A 15,606-nucleotide genomic window follows, 5' to 3' on the forward strand; every position below is an offset into this window, starting at 1 on the left:
ACTGCAGAGGGGTTAGTAGGAAAAGTTTTCCTTTTGCATATGAGACCAAGGGGCAGACTTTCAAAAGGTTACGTGCCAGGCCTATTTTCAAAAGGCCCAGCAATGGGCGTAAAGCCCTGGGGTGCGTGTAAGTCCCGGGGCTGCAAAAAAGGGTGGGGAGGGGCGGGATGAGGTTGTCCTGGGGGTGGGGTAGGTCAGAGGCTCCCGGCTCAGTGGCCATTTGCTGCTGTGCCGGGGATCGCGCGCCGGCAGTTGGCCGGTGCGCACAACTTACTTCAACCCCAGGGCTGAAGTAAGTTTTAAAACAAAACAAAAAAAAGAAAAAGGTAAGGAGGGATGGGAAGGTGGGGTGGGGGCATAAGGAAGTTTCCTCTGAGGCCACTCCGATTTCGGAACGGCTTGGAAGGGAACGGGGGAAGGCGGGCTCAGCGCGCACAAGGAGCACAATTGTGCACCCTATTGCGCATGCTAATCCCCAATTTTATAACATGCACGCACATGGACACACTCACACAGGTTTAAAAATCTACCCCTAGGATGGGTAACTGACACTGAACGTTTTTGAGTAATTAGAATAAGAAGCAATCTAAGAAAGCTTGAGTTGCACTCAAGTACTTGACAGGTACGTTTCAATACAAAAAAGGGCAGAGACATGCATTTGGGTGCAAACGTCCAAGGAAGCTGGGCACAATGAAAAGGGGTTGAGATACTGAAGTGTGTGAAACAAGAAAGAGACCTTAGGATCAACATATCTGATTATCTCAAGGTAGCAAAAGAGTGCAACAGGGAGGTAGCCAGAACCAGAAGACTGCTAGGGTGTGTGCATAGGGAGAGTTATAAATAATAGGAAATAGTTGAAAATACATGAGATGTGCATTCATTGTCAATGACATTGTTTATGTTGTTTCATGTATTTTCAAAATGATGTTATGCGTGCCGTCCATGGCATACCTGCGGCACGGCCCTCTCACCTTCTTACACGGACTCCAGCTTCTGGTTCCTTCTCACTTGCGGTGGTGGGCCGCCAGCTCCAGCCTCGGGCCTCCCCCAGTGCCTCCAGCCCACTACCTGCGCCGCGCCCCTCCCTAGGCATGTGCAAGCGCATCGCTGATCCTTATCAAGGGTAAGCAGTGGGAACCTGGCCACAGCCCCGGATGATGATTTTAAAATTCTTCATTGTATTTAAGCTCAGGCCTCACTTCATAGCGTTGCCTTTGCAAAAGGTCTCCTCGCTACTTGAGTACTCATTGCTGCTAGAAATTCGTCTCTACTCTTCATTCCGGACCCTCGTTGTTCCTGGTTCCTGTTCTCTTCATTCCTGCCCTGCCTATGCTTCGGATTGATTGCACGGACTTTGACTCCACTACGCCTGACTCCGCTACAGCCTATTTCCAGACCCAGACCTCCAGTACGCCTGACTATGCTACTGCCTAGCTCCAGACCCAGACCTCTGCTACGCCTGACTAAGCTACAGCCTTTCTCCAGACCCTAAACATTGCTTCGATTGACTAACGCTATTGACTTCTCAGTGATCAAATCTCAGCCTTGACTGACCAACGCTATTGACTTCTCCATGAACAGATCTCAGCATCGCTTGCCACAACCTTCACATTGCTGCTGGCCCTGATCCAAGCCTGTCATTTGACACCTCTCCAAGCCTACTCCCTGGACGTGGACTTATTAGGCTTCGGCCTACCTATGCTCGAGCACCCTCAATCAGCCTCTGTTCCATTGCCACCCAAGTTCCAGTACCTTACCCAGTCCAGATTAGGACTACGTCATCTATCGCCTGCTGTCTCTGGGCTGAATCAACCTCTCTTGCTATTCAACCTCAAGGCCCACCTAAGTCCTGCCGGCCCCCGGCACCCAAAGGCTCAACCTGTGGGGAACGAGGGCTGGTTGAGCGGCCTCTGCCTATCAGCCCACTCCACCTGCTGACGGTGGGACTCATAGGTCCTCGCCTATGGGTTGCGTCAACCCCACCTCAGCCCAAGAGTCCACCTCTGATGCAACAAATGAGATAGAAAAAACATGATATTGTTTTTAGTGCGCACTGTTTGGAAATAGTGCGCACTATTTCTGAATAGTTCACATCATTGCAAATAGTGCGCACTATTTCCAAAACTTAAGAAAACAGAAAAAAAAGTGGGAAAAAACCTAAATGACACATTAATTTGTCCCCAAATGACATGAAATGACACAATACAAAATTGTTTGGCTACACACGCCTATAATGCATATGTTGTTGGTGAGACCTCACCTGGAGTACTGTGTCTAATTCTGGAGACTCTGCCTCCAATAGGCTATGGACAGAATAGAGGCAGTCTATCCAAATAGTGCATGGTCTGCACCAAAAGCTTAATTATGTCAAGCTTAAGATTCTAAATAATGATGCCCTACAGGAGAGGAGAAACAGGAGGGATATGATAAAGACATTCAAATACTTCAAAACTATAAGTGGTAGATAGACAGTACAAACATTATCCAACTAAGAAAGTTAACCAGATAAACATATCATTGGCACTGGCTATACCACTGAAAATACCCAAATAAACTTATCCAGCTAAGTAAAAGCTATCTGGTTAACTCCAGACCTGTTCAAAAACAATTTTAAATTATCTGGCTAATTTTGCTGGATAAGGCTGAATATTACCTCTTCTCCTGCTAAGTTAGCTGGATATGTAGTTCCTCCTTGGAATGCTCCCATCCCACCCACAGCTTAGTCAGATAACTATTTAGCTGGATAAATAGTTATCTGGCTAAGTAGCGGCCACTAAACACAGCTGTTTATTCAGGCACTACCACTTAGCTGGATAAGTCTGAACTTATCTGGCTAAGTAGCCCTGAATATTGTCCTCTAAATAATGCACAAGAAGCAAGCAATTTTCAGGGGAAAAAAGTACTAGAGCAAGAGGCCACTTTAAGAGGCTTCAAAAGGTTAGACTCCGGAATAATGTTAGAAAATATTTCCTTCATGGAATGAATAGCAGGTATATCAACGTGGACACAGTAACCTAATTCAATAAAGCATGGGACAAATCCAGAAAAAGATAAAGGAAAAGTAAGAGATCACTTGGAGTCAATGGTATTGTATAAGAAAGCAAATCAGGCAGACTAAATGGGCCAGATGCTGCTTATCTGCCATCATATTCCATATTAATGCAGATATTAAAGTCCCAATGCACTAAGCTAATGAAACACACAATATGGCAGTGTTGAGATGGCTGTGTTAAATAGACTCCAGATATAGTAATGCTGCTGTTCTGGGCATATCAATGTTCCCAATGCTTATTAGCTGAAAGTGAAAGGGTCAGTTAGCACAGGGAAATCTCTTCCCCCTGATCCCTCTCATAAACCCTTCAAGTTTGCAAAACAGACTGCAGGCTTAAACCTCTTTCATTCCAAGTCAACAGAAAACCTCTGAGCTTCAGAAAGATCTCAAAACTCCTGGCCCTGAATCTTCAACTCCCTCCCCCACAAACATAAAAGCCTCAAAGGCTGTCTGGGCCCTGAAATCTCTCACTCCCCATCCCCATCCAAAAGCAAAATCTCAAAAGGCTTTGGGATCTTGACTCCTTCGCCTTACTCACCAAACCAGAGTGTCTTAGAAATCATCACTGACTGGTGGAAGCTTGTTTCTCTCCTGCTAGCAGTGGTGGCAAATTCAAAATGGCACCACTAACACTTTGACTTGCACGTGGATTTGGTGCTGATGCTGGAAGGAGAGAAATCAACTGTCTTCTGACAGTGAATATTTCTAAGAGGGGAAGGGGGTTGAGTTGGGACTGGGGTGGTTTGGGGTCTGGAGACCCTATTACTAGTTTGTGGGAGAAATTTTCAAATCCTAGAGGCCCTTTAAAGCAGTGGTCCCCAACCCTGTCTTGGGGGCCCACTGGCTAGGCGGATTTTCAGGACATCCGCAATGAATATGCATGAGAGAAAATTTGCATGCACTGCCTCCATAACATGCACATTTTCTCTCATGCATATTCATTGCGGATATCCTGAAAACCCGACTGGCTGGTGGGCCCCCAGGACAGGGCTGGGGACCACTGCTTTAAAGTCTTCAGGGGTTGGGAGTGGGGGCGTAGGTGTTTTAGGACAAGCAGCAGTATTGTGTTCAAGGGGGTGGAGGGTCAGGATGAGGCCCGGTGCTGCCCATTAATCTGCTTAGTTAGCTACACCTCCTAGTCCTAAGAGGTGGTTAACTTTGGTGCATTAGATGGGCTGCAATAATCCATATTTTTCTTATTCCAGCTAACTTTATAGGTTCATTTTTTTTCTTTGTCCCTGGGAATGTAGTATCACATCTCTTGAAGTAACAACAATAGTACCTGGGCATTAACTAAAATCCGTGTTAATGTGTATTAAACATGTGTTATTGCTATTGTCCATTAGTATATAGGCATCTTAATGGAGAATGATTCTTCATAGTTGTGGAATGATCTCATGTTATTAAAAGAATAGTCCTCCCATAACACCCAGTGAACCTCATAAGGTAGTACAAGCAAGATAAAAGGTTTGAAATTGATTTTTTTTCACATTCACATGAGTCTTCTATACAGTAATCTGTTTAATTTTCTTCTAATAATGACCGGAAGTTTTTTCCACTGAGAATGAAAGATACCTATGGATTTTTTTAAATATATTATTTTTACACTTATGGATTTGGACAATTATGGTAATTTCTTTTAGCATATTTAATTATGGCATATGGGGGATTGAAGTGTGCGTTCATGTGTTTGGTTTTTAGGCCTTAGTTTACGCTTGCATCACAGCAGAAGCATGCTCAATGTGCTTCCTCTGCCCAAGTCCAGATGTTGATATCATCAAAGGACGACTCCAAAATAAGGTAATGACAATCATGCATATTGTAATAAACACATGAGAATTGGGCTTGGCTCAGCCTGCACACCTAAATATTGAAATTGTATGACCCTTTCCCAAGATACACAGGGATTCTGGGGCACATTTTAAAAAATATATAGTATAATTCATTCAATGTTGAAACTCAATGAATATCTTTCGAAGCCCCAATATTGAATGAATTAAGAATTAAATGGTGAATTGAAATTTACTTCCATGACTATGAGGCATATTTTGTTAAAACTAAATTTCGGCTTACCAATGCTTTGCTGCTGAGGAATTACTGAAACAGAAATGGTTTGGCAAAACACCTTTGCTAGCTGAAAAAAAGAATTACAGATTGCCAATAATTCCACAGTTTTTTGCAAATTTCAGTTTCTTTTTACAGTGGTATAGACTATAATGTTTGTTTCCATTTTAGTAACTTATTTAAACATATACCAATTGTGGCTGGCCTGAAGCACATGAACTTATCTAGCTGGGAAGTGAAAGAATGCCCAGATGAATTCCTCAGCTTAGTCTGTTTACCTCTGAAGTCACTGTAGGATTCATTTCATTGTATTTGTTCTCTCACAAATCATCTCCCCCAACCCCCCATTTCTTGCTTCAACCATTTTGCACCATGAGCTCTGTTCACTGCTGTCTGCATTAGCAGGGCTTCGCAGATACTTCTTAATAAGTAAAATCAAGGTTTTGTATTAGAGGGTGCCAAACTGCTTATTAATGCACAACAATTATAGAAGTGTTTTCTTTTTCTCTGCCCTACAGTCCAGATGCTACTATAATCATTGCCAGCAATAATTCTAGGGATCAAGGTAAAGCAACGCCGTGCTATTTGAAAGGAGGCATGACATTTCATTATCCAATTTAAACATGTAGCTAAGAATTAAAAAAAATCAACCTTATACAAATTAAATCTGTTATATAGCCTCCTAATATAATTCTCATATAGTACCATTAATATATAAACTTAAGGCATAATATATACTACAATTGATCCCTTCATCACTGTTTGACTTTTCAGTCCTTAATTACTCATTGCTATTTCATACAGGATCCTATAATACCTAGTGTCTATTTTCTTATTGTTTAGCAGGTTGGAGACCATTTTATTTAAATCAGTTTTTCTACATGCACTGCATATTTGCAGTATTAATTGAACTTCATAAATAATTAAGATAATAACACAGGAGTTCCACTATACAGCAACAGATAGGTCTCTATATAAAGTGAACTTTTTGGAACTAGAGCTGACAGTCAATGAAACAATTTATGGCAGATTAATACTGTTAAAATTTCTAACTGGAAAGTCAAAGCAGTTTTCTAAAAATTGCTATTCTGCATTACAAAAAAGTTTGCTTACTAGAGGCACAATGAAGTCAGATTAAAAAAAAACAAAACATAAAATGGATAACTTATCTGGCTAAAGCGGGATAAATGTCCTGCTGAATATCCTTGAATAAATTTATCAAGGTATACGTAACAAGCTAACTTTGAAACCTAACTGCAATGTTTGAATGTCACTAGTTAGGTTTCAAAGTTATCAGGGTACACGTATCAGAAACACTTTAACCATAAGAGGCTATATTCAAAGGAATATAGCCAGCTAAGTGGTGAACAAAACAAAATGAGCGAGTCTGCTGGCCCAATCCCACACCTCCCCTTTCACCCCAATTTTACAAATATTAGTCCTTTGTAGCTGTTCCCTGTCCACCCCCACCAAAAAAAAAAAAAAGTGACAAACTGTGTGGGACTATAGGCCCGAAAAGCCTCCCAACCCCCTCATTGGCCAAATAAAATAATAAGGAAGACCTCCTCTAGAAGGCCATACTTGCTCCCCCCCCCCCCCCCCCAATCTGAACCACCCCGAAGTCCCTTAATGCTGCTGGGAGCTCAAAACAATTGTCAAACTCATGGCGCATTCAGCTTTGCTCCGATAGCTTATGCTATCAGTGTTGCTATCAGCGATGCTGGCAGAGTATTGCTTTTCTAGCAGTACTGGATGCACAAGGAGCTAGAAGATTGTGAGTGGAGGAGTAGCTTAGTTGTTAAAAGTATCATACTACTCCTAGGAGAATTCTGCACTACTGCGGGGTATAGAATTTCTTCAGAATTCCCCTCCTGTGCAGAATTTTCTTTTTTTGCGCAGGATGAGCAGAGCCCATCATGCTCGTGGCCAAAGACGCAGGAGGTCCCTGTGGGCTGTGAGCAGAACCCATCCTGTTTGCAGTCAAAGACAAAGGAGGCCCTAGTAGGCCACAAGTGGAGCCCATCCTACTTGCAGCTGAAGACAAGGAAGATGCCACTGGGCTGCGAGTGGACCCCATCCCGCTCGGGCCAAAGTTGAGGGAAACCCCAATGGGTTGTGAGGGGAGCCCATCCTGCTCGTGGACAAAGTGGAAGGAGGCCTGGCGAGCCACGAGTGCAGCCCATCCCACTTGTGGCTGAAGACGAAGGAGGTCCCAGTGGGCCATGACAGGAGCACATCCTGCTCATGGTTGAAGATGAGGAAGGCGCCAGTGGTCTTCAAGTGAAGCCCATCACGCTCGTGGCTGAAGACAAGGGAGGTGCCAGTGGGTCGCAAGTAGGTTTGAATTGAGGAGCAGTGAACAGCTGACATCAATGTGGCCTGTGAGTGTGTATGCCTGAAGAATGATAGGCACTGGAGGGTGTGTGTGATTTGGAGCCTGTGTGCCTGAGTGAGGGTGTATGTGAGCTAGGGATTTTGTGAGGCTGTGTGTTTGTGTATGAGAGGGAGCCTATATGAAGGGATGTGGGTGAGTGAGAGAGAGAGAGAGAGCCTATGTGCAGGGGTGTATGAGTGTGCAAGAGAGAGAAGGATCCTGTGTAAGTGCGTGTTTTCCAGAGAGAGATGGAGCCTAACCTATATAAGGGAGGAGGGGTGTGTGCAATAGAGAGAGGGAGTTTATGTGAAGGTGTATGTGTGAGAGAGGCTAGAGAGAGAGAGCCTGTGTGAGTGGGTGTATGTATGCGAGAGAGAGAGAGAAGGAGCCTGTTTGAAGGGGTGTATGTGTGTGCAAGAAAGAGGGAGCCTATGTGAAGGTGTGTGTTTGAGAGAAGGTCAGAAGGATCCTGTGTGAGTGTGTGTGTATGTGAGAGTGGGACAGAGGGAGACTGTGTGAAAGGCCTAATGAGAGAGTGGTCACATTCCAGGAGAGGAGGGTTGTGGGGCAGAGATAGCAGAAAGGGCTGAGCCTGGAGGGGGAGGGGGAGAGATAGTAGAGAGCATAGATGTTAGAGCTTGAGAGGGCAAAGTGAAAGGGATCTGACCATGAGAGTAGGGAGAGAGGGTAGAAGGGAAACTCCTACAGTGTACTTCTAGGTGAATTTTGCTCAAAATATTTAAAACTCTCCATCTTTGAATAATAATGTTTCTGTATTACATTTTAAGTTAATTACTCAAAGACTATGTATATTGTGTTGTTCTGACCAATATAAAGTATGCAGAATTTTGCAGAATTTTAAATTTTGTGCACAGAATTTTAAAAATGTAAAATTCCCCCAGGAGTATGAGAGTGAGATCCCAGGAAACTTGTGCTCAAATCCTGCTGAGGTTCCTTGTGATTTTGGGCAAATTTCTTTGCCTTTCTTTGCCTCAAATACAGACTTAGGGGGGGTCATTCACTCAATATTATATTTTTCCCAAGTAATTTTTATCCTGCTGGCCACATCACTGAAGGATGAAGTAACATTAATCTTGCTGTTGGCCACATCTTTCATTAGCTGAAAATCTTATTCTTTTAACTCCAAATAATAGCAAAATAGGTTTTTAGCTTACTCAAATCTGCCCCCAAAATGCCTCTCACTTAGCTGGATACATGTTATACAAATGATAATTTATCCAGAAAAAATAAATAACTGAATAAGTTCCAGAGATAGTCAAAACTCAACATTTATCTGAATAACTCAAAAGTTATCCATATAAATGCCATTGAAGTTCAACCTCATAATGATTTTTATTTAACTGCATGGAAAAGTGAATTTTAATATTACCTATGCATCTCCACTCTTTTTCCTTTTTCCCATACCTTAAAAAAATTGCTAAAAATTCACATATGTCATTTTGTGGCATTAACCAAGCCAAACTTTATTAAACTTTAGAACATAAGCACTCATCATGGCTATTCCCCATTCCCCTAATACATCCCTGTTTATGAATAGGCCGACAGCTATTTGTCACAAAATCAATTGCCTGTGATGGCCATTACCTGGGGGAGTGCTTCTAGCTTTGCTGCTGCCACCCTAGATAACCAACAACCCACTCTACCACACCCCCACCAACTAATCAGGCAACTTTTGATCCCTGAAGTCAAGCATTATGTACCTAATCTCTTTTTTTTTTTTTACTTCAGCCTTGTGCTCAGTCCCCTACAACAAGCCATAACAGTTTGCTTTTTTTAGGGTGTAGTCCATGGTGAGGTGCTGTCACCTGTCCTTGATGCAGCATCTGAGCAGCTATCTGCTTTCTCCTACAACAACCTTTTAGGTAGGTTTCAGCTTTCTGGACAAGTGATATCCAACAGCATCTGAATTCCCCTTTAATACCTTTTACCATGTCCCTTCCCCCACCCCAGGACCGGAAAGGGAAAATAAGTGCTGGTTCTTTACCCCTCAAATTGTCAAATCTTGTTTTCCTCACCCTCACTTTTCCCCTCTAAATCCCAAAATGTCATCCAGCTCCCTTTACGATTCTTCCTGCTTAATTCCAAACTCCACCACTTAGAGTTTCCAGACCCCTCTCTTTCCCACCCTGCTCTCCTCTTCTAAGGTCTGATCTCAGTCCATTGGCCCAAGGATCAATTTAAGCCCAGGGCAGGGAGGAATCCCCCTCCACAGAGTTGCCCCGTGCCTCTGCTTTGGTTGATTATTGACTTGCTTCTTTCAGTCATTTTCTATCATTTGTCCCATTGCACTAATTTGGATTACAGGAAGGCACAGTGAGTTTATACTAAAATGATTTGAAACAATACCCAACATAGTATTAAAATAACCAGCAAAGTTTTTTTCTTTGCAAGGTATCCGAATGAACTGCAAAAAAAGCATATTACATTAGAAAGCATCGTTTCCCCTGATCAACCATATATCACAGGCAGAGAAACCTCCGTTTTCAGGTTCTCTGTCACTACAAAAATGTTAGTTTCCCTCTCTCCCCCTCCCCCATAGCTCTTTTTTCTCTTTAATTCAATTGTCCTCCAGGTGTCAGACTTTACCAACAATAACATAAGAGATGGCTAACTCTTTACTTTGAAACAGTGTCAACAAATACATTGACTGAAATAAAATTCCACATTTTACAAAGCAAAATAATGAACAGCACTGCCCATTGTTTTCTTCCTATATGTCATATCTAGCTAGCCACACAAATATAACTGTTTCCAATCATATAACTGTGTTTCAATCTGTACCAAAGTTATCTAAATCCAATTACAACAAATCTAACAAAAATACTGTGCTACATAAAAGATTTTAAAAGGACATATTAATCTTTTCCCAGAACTTACTTGGTATAATTTATTCACGTTGATGTCCAGCATTTTATTTCATGTACTGTAAATGATGCACGTCTGAAGAATATGTTTTTATTCCGTTTGTAAAATTAAAATCCATTTTGGTTCATTTTTGGCTCATCCAGAACACCCATTTCCTTCTACTTTAGTTTCTTCATTTTTAATGCCCCAGCTTTAAATATTCTCGATTTACTTCCATCCAAGACAGCTCCTGTGCCTTTATTCCTTGTGTGCAACAGATGAATGACAAATTCTCAGCAGGCTTTTTATTTTGAGTAATGATTCTTTCAGGGAATCCCATGTCAATTTAAAAAAGAAAAAAAAGAAAGAAAAAATACAATTTCTTCTTTGTTAATTTTGCCTCATTATAACTGTGAGGCAATAAGCATTAAAGTAAAAATTAGGATTGACTTTGTCTTTTCTATTGCGTGAGCTGATGTATATATACAGTATACACACACATTTGGGTGTAGGTTGTTTTTTCTCCCCCTCTGGAAAAGGGAGCCTATCACAAGAGATCACCCGTTGGATTTTCCTGCCTGCTGGCTTGATCTGTTGGCTTTTCCACGCGATCATTTCTATCCCTGGCTCCCCCTCACTGCGTTCCTCCCTCCCACCTCCTCTCTCTCTCTCTGGCTGAGGAGCGCCTTTCTGGGCTCTGGTTCCTGATTGGCCACTGAGCAATCCCTTCTGATTCCTGGAGTATCTCCCTGCTCTGCGTGCATTTTCTTTCTGCCGGCTAATATGAGGATGGCTGGACAAAAGACAGCTTTTTGTCTAGCAATAGTACTAAATCTTTGGTTCAGGTTAGAGGCTTTTTTTTTTTTTTTAGTTCTAAAGATCTCATGCTATTTTTACAGCTATTTCGTGTTTTCAAGAATTGCATTTGCCAATGCTTGTTTTCAAAGATCTCAAAGAGATACTTATGGTTTTAGCTATGCTATCACAAACAGCCGATGTATTGTAAAAACATCCGGTGTCTTTATAAGATGAGGAGCTTCAGCTGATAGAGTGCCACCTGTAAAGTGTCTGAATACCACAAACTGAATGAGCGCAGTGCAATTAACACAGGCTTTAATGCTCCGCTCTCACCCCACGTTTATGCAAAGTTTGCTTTTTGTTTCCCAGACTGATTCTGACACGGATGTTACAGTGCTGTCATCATCATTTATCTTTTCTTGCAATGCAGTTGTAACAACTTTCAAAACAGTTTCAAGTGCACTGCATTTCATGGTGACTGGAGACAGCTCATGCTATAATTTCAAGCTACTCGTTTGGAAACGTTTCCAAACGTCTTCAGAAAGCAGATTTAGTGTGCGCTAACTTGTTAACCCAGATCTGTTCCACTAATGACAATATCTCGTCTCCTTCCCAAATGTATCTTCAGAATTGCCTCAGTTGCATTATAATTACTATATAGAATTTACGCTCTTAATTAAAACAAAAACGCAGGAATCTGGCTGTAGAAAATTTTGCAATTTACCCCGGAAGTCACTGATTTTTTTTCTTCCATCTGTGTTGAATTAATTAATCATTAATTTATAAATCTTAAGGTATGTTTCTGTTAGTTTATCTTGGCATTTACAGATTAAAACAGTCAACAGTCAGGAACCAGAGCCAAACATTTTTGAAGAATAATGATATAACAGAGAGAAACTGGAATATTTTGGATCTGGAGAACTGAAGAAAAGGTTTTCCATAGTTGCAGAGAACCTGACATGTCCAGTTGTATGCACGTTGACATTATAGCAGCACTTTAACAGCTTGGCAAAGATGTTAGCATAAAAAGTAAAATGCTGCCCAGACCAAATTTATAATATTATACTCGGGGCCATCACAAGGGATGGTCAAACAGGACAACTACTCAGGGCAGCAGACCGAGGGTATAGGGGATGGGGAGCCAAGCCAAACATTATGTTCTCCTTTTGAATCTAATTAATTAATTAACTAATTAATTAAGCTAGATATTTCACTTAGATGCAGCTCCAACACTGCTCTCTACATTAATGGTGGGGGTGGAAGGGAAATAGAACCAAAAGGTTACTAAGAGCCAAGAGTAACAGATAAGTATGAGAAAAAAAAAAGTGTGAAACTTGCTGGGCAGACTGGATGGACCATTTGGTCTTCTTCTGCCATCATTTCTAAGTTTCTATATATATATATGAATCAGTCTATGGGTCTGCCAGCATATGAACCCAAAATGGGATGGGAGAGGAGGGGGAGGGGCATATCAAAAGCAACCTTTGCCTTGGGTGCCGTTTTGGCCAGGGACTCCCCTAACTGCACTGGTAATCAGTAAAAATATGTAGATTATTTATTTTTGCCCTCTTAATCACTGATCATCCAACACTGCAATGTCCATATCCAGAGTTAAAATAATGTTGGCATGATGTGATTACTATAGGGTCAATATTCAAAGGGATTTCTGCAGGTAAGCAGAAAAATTCCCTTTTAAAATTCCTCTGTTTCTTTTCTCTTCAAGGAAAAGTATTTGAGATGTGTACATTGCATGTATTATTCCCCATGGTGGAAAGCGGTGACACCAGGGACAGGGTTAGTGCAGGTTGGAACAATTACATGCATTGTTTACCCTATGGTATTTTCCCTTTGCAAAGTATGCAGGGCAAAAAAAAAAAATAATTCCCAAGGCACTGGCCAGTGCCACCACAGGATTTTTTCAAGAAGAAAATCCTTGGGGAGTTTCCTTTGGAAAATCTGCTTTTGTGTGTGAGGTTTGAAAATTATCCTTTCACTGAAAGGCTACCAAAATCATGGTTAGTAATGAAAAACTGGCAGAAGCTCAAAACTGAGCCTTAAATTTGAGACATTGGGAACTTTGTTAAATCTAAACATGAAGAACTGACTGAAGATGTCTGTGAAGGTTGTATAAACTTTTAAGAAGCCAAGTGCTTCTGGCCATGGTAGCTGGTGACTAGGGATGTGCATTTGTTGAAAATGAATAGGCATCCTGAAACAAACAGGACTCCATTTGTTTCTTACATGAGTCCCTGAAATGAATGGAGAGAATGCCATAAATCTTATTAATCTAATTTGTTTAATTCCCCATTCATGTCTATGACCCATTGACGTCAATGGGCTATAGAAATCAATGGGAAAGGGGAACAGGTGTAAACATAGCAACCAGCTCTTCCCTGTGAGTCAGGTGTGATCTAACTTCCTTGTTACAGCCTGGACAGAATATGTTGTCAAGAAGACCACAGAGGCAACAATTCACAGTGAAGCATTTTTCAAACCAGCCTATTGCTGCTCTCTGGATCCAGTGATGCTGATCCTGAAGACTGAACATGTGTGGAAATTACTGTGCATTTCTTCTGTAGATCTAGACTTGGAAAGAGCAGTATTTGAGCTCTCACAGATTTCAACTTAAAAAAAAAAATCTTTATATCTCCTGCCAGTAATTTTAGTCTGTCCTGCATTGGTTTCATCCGCTGTGCTAGTCAGTAGAGAAAGATAGACAGTAGCATTTTGCTGTTTTTTCTCTCCCTTGGGGATGAGAGTCTGAGTGTGGGTGGGACAGAATGGGGAGATTCAACATTGCTACTGATTTTGTCTGTCTGCCTGGGCAGTGTACTAGTCCAGCAAATTGATCAGTGCACAGAACTGCACAGAGATTAAAATAAAGCAGGCTGCCCGTGTTTTTTGTGGAGCCTATGTCAGTGTCAGCAATCTCAGCACTACTACTCAGCACAAAACTAAATTGTCTGTGTGTTTGACAGTTCTACACACACACACACACACACTGACACTGTACAGTCAGTGGGCGTACAGTCTGTTACAGCATCAATAATAAATAAAAAATAATTTTAATATCCAAACCCACATTGAAAAATTCCATCATGTCAGGGATTGGGAAAGGCAGAGGAGAAAAAGGAAATGTTGGCAAGGTTGGTGAGATGTGATTTGACCAAACCTTTCGATTTGGTCTTCATTATCGGCCCGCCACGGGAAATTTTTTTACCGCGGTTCGGACCGAATTTTTTTCGGCTGTCTCAAACCGAAAAAACCCCAACCCATTCCAACCCTTCAGATTTAATTAATTATAATCCCTCACCCTCCTGACCCCCCCCCCCCCCAAAAAAAAAAAAAACTTGCCTAAAGTCCCTGGTGGTTCAGCAGGAGTCCCGGGAGTGATCTCCCGCTCTCGGGCTGTCAGCTGCCAGTAAACAAAATGGTGCTGGTGATCCTTTGCCCTTTCCATGTGACAGGGGGTTTTGGTGCCATTCGCCGGCCTCTGTCACATAGTAGGAGGAATGGACGGCCGGCGCCATCTTAAAAAATGGCGTGGGCCATCCATTGCTCCTACCATATGACAGGGTCCATCTAATGGCACCGATAGCCCCGTCACATGGTAAGGGCAAAGGGCCATTGGCGCCATTTTGATTAGTAGCAGCTGATGGCCTGAGAGGGGGAGATCACTCCCGAGTCCCCCGCTGGACCACCAGGGACTTTAGGCAAGTTTTGGGGGGTCAGGAGGATGGGGAATTGCAATTCATTAAATCTGAAGGGTTGGGGTTGGTTTGGGGTTTTTTTTTTAATGTGCCCTTTCTCCCCCCCTGAAAACGATAAGAAAACCACACAAAATTTTGTGGGTTTTCCTATCGTTTCGGGGACCCCCAGAACCGCGATGAAATAGGAAATATAGACGATATTTCCTATTTGTCACAAACAAATGCACATCCCTAGGTAGTAATAACAAAAAATGTAGAGCTGCACCTAAGTTAAAGTGGGACTTCTTGAAGCCTAGAATGGCAGAATGCAGCTCTACCATAAGAAATTGAAATATGGAGAGCATGTGCCACTACAGAACACACATTTTTCTCTCCCTTCCTTTTCTGAACAGAGGAAAAAGATGAGAGAGCTATGCAAGGAGGCAGAGAGTAGAAAGGCAGCAAGGGTAGGAAAACAGCAATGCCCAAAACCAGCAGTGTACTTTTCTCTGATCACTACCGCTCAGGCTATGAAGGAAAGATTTTCATCAACTGATTCAGATGAAGAATCTTTTCTTGGATTGCCTGAATCAGGAGCCATTGAATGGATTCTAGAAGAAGAAAATTTGGGAGGAGTATACAGTTGTGTCTTAGCATCCATTTTATTGATAAGGGAGGTATAGCAAAGTGAGTACAGTAGAAAGTATGAATGATGCCTTTGCCATTGTTCTTCAAGGCCCACCCTCTACCTCAACTCCAGTGCC

At 42.0% G+C, this 15,606-nt stretch overlaps 1 protein-coding gene across 1 annotated transcript in view; it reads right to left on the reverse strand.

Moving 5' to 3' along the window:
- TRPC4 (transient receptor potential cation channel subfamily C member 4) overlaps window positions 1–10,942 on the reverse strand; it is a 544,275-nt gene extending 533,333 nt beyond the window's left edge. The window contains 1 exon segment of the mRNA XM_029602745.1: window positions 10,389–10,942. The gene's annotated coding sequence lies outside the window, so the exon portion shown is untranslated.
- Between the last annotated feature and the right edge of the window lie 4,664 nt (window positions 10,943–15,606).

Source organism: Rhinatrema bivittatum, chromosome 5, assembly GCF_901001135.1.
Source record: "Rhinatrema bivittatum chromosome 5, aRhiBiv1.1, whole genome shotgun sequence".
Taxonomy (NCBI): domain Eukaryota; kingdom Metazoa; phylum Chordata; class Amphibia; order Gymnophiona; family Rhinatrematidae; genus Rhinatrema; species Rhinatrema bivittatum.